Source organism: Petaurus breviceps, unplaced genomic scaffold, assembly GCF_028583685.1.
Source record: "Petaurus breviceps papuanus isolate PSGF00001 unplaced genomic scaffold, PetGlider_PUasm1.0 38, whole genome shotgun sequence".
NCBI classification, from domain to species: domain Eukaryota; kingdom Metazoa; phylum Chordata; class Mammalia; order Diprotodontia; family Petauridae; genus Petaurus; species Petaurus breviceps.
Genome location: NW_027186304.1, coordinates 22,056,337 through 22,057,701, shown reverse-complemented (window position 1 = coordinate 22,057,701; position 1,365 = coordinate 22,056,337). Strand labels below are relative to the sequence as shown.

General features: G+C 37.8%; 1 pseudogene; it reads left to right on the top strand.

Moving 5' to 3' along the window:
• Positions 1–289: 289 nt before the first annotated feature.
• On the top strand, positions 290–1,094 carry LOC138170024 (cyclin-G1 pseudogene; annotated as a pseudogene).
• Positions 1,095–1,365: the final 271 nt, after the last annotated feature.

The window sequence follows — 1,365 nt, the reverse complement described above, 5'->3', positions numbered from 1 at the left end:
ACTCTCTCCATTATCTCCCCCTGCCCCCAGATTCTCTCTTTTCTCTATCATGTAATTTCTGTGTTGTCTGGGACATTTGGACGAATTTTTCCAAATGATGAGAGCATAGGCCCCAGGTTGGGGGGGAGGGGAAGAGGAGTGAGGCTTACTACTAAGGAAGAGTTGAGGTGAGGAGCACAAGACAAAAGAGGCAGTGGTAAAAATTGAAGCTCAGAAACTGTTGCACCCACTGAATGTTCTGGTGGAACAGGAGTCCAGATGTCAGCCACAGGTCTGTGACTTGAGACTAATTGAATCTGCTCATGGTAATGGCTTTCGGATGACTGTGAGACTGAGGGACTTTGAAGTAAAAGACTTTCTTAGCCTAACTTATTTCTTTGGTTTTGACACAGAGACTTTTTCTCTAGCTGTAAATTTACTGGACAGATTTCTATCCAAAATGAAGGTACAGCCCAAACATCTTGGATGTGTGGGATTAAGTTGCTTCTATCTGGCTGTGAAATCAACAGTGCAAGAGAGAAATGTCCCATTAGCCACTGATTTGATTGAAATAACCCAAGACAAATTCATAATTTCTGACCTGATGAGAATGGAAAAAGTTTTATTAGAGAAGGCATGTTGGAAAGTCAAATCTACTACTGCCTTCCAATTTCTATAGCTCTATTATTCACTCATTCATGAAAACTTATCATGTGAAAGGAGAAAGAATCTAAGTTTTGAAAGACTGAAACCTCAGCTAAAGGCATGCCACTGTAGGATTATGTTTTCTAGAGCAAAGCCTTCTGTATTGGCATTGTCTATAATTGCACTGGAGATTCAGAAACAGAAATTTATAAAATTTAGAAGAGTAGACTATCTTCAGAAACATTCCAAGATAAATTGCAAAGATCTGACCTCCTGGCAGGAACTTCTAGCAAAGTGCCTAACTGAATACTCATCAAACAAGTGTCCTAAACCAAATGTTCAGAAGTTGAAGTGGATTGTGTCTGGGCATACAGCATGTCAGTTGAAGCATAGTTATTACAAAATTGCTCATCTTCCAACAATCCCCGAAACTGGGTCTTAATAGGATTCTTATGGTGAAAAAATTAAACTATTTTGAAGTTTTATTTCCCATCAGAACTGTGGAGTCCAATATTAAAATTGATTTAAGCTGTGAAGCTTGAAACATAATAATGATGTTAGCATTGATATTTTCAGACTTGAGGGAGAAACAGGCTATAGCTGGAAATTGATTATGTGTGCTGCAATTGGAAATGTGTTCAGGACTTAATTATGATACTCTTTGAAGGATGTTTGTAAAAACTAAAACTAAAACTATGAAGCCCTAATGTAGAATAAAGATGAGAAACTATACTGTAAGTT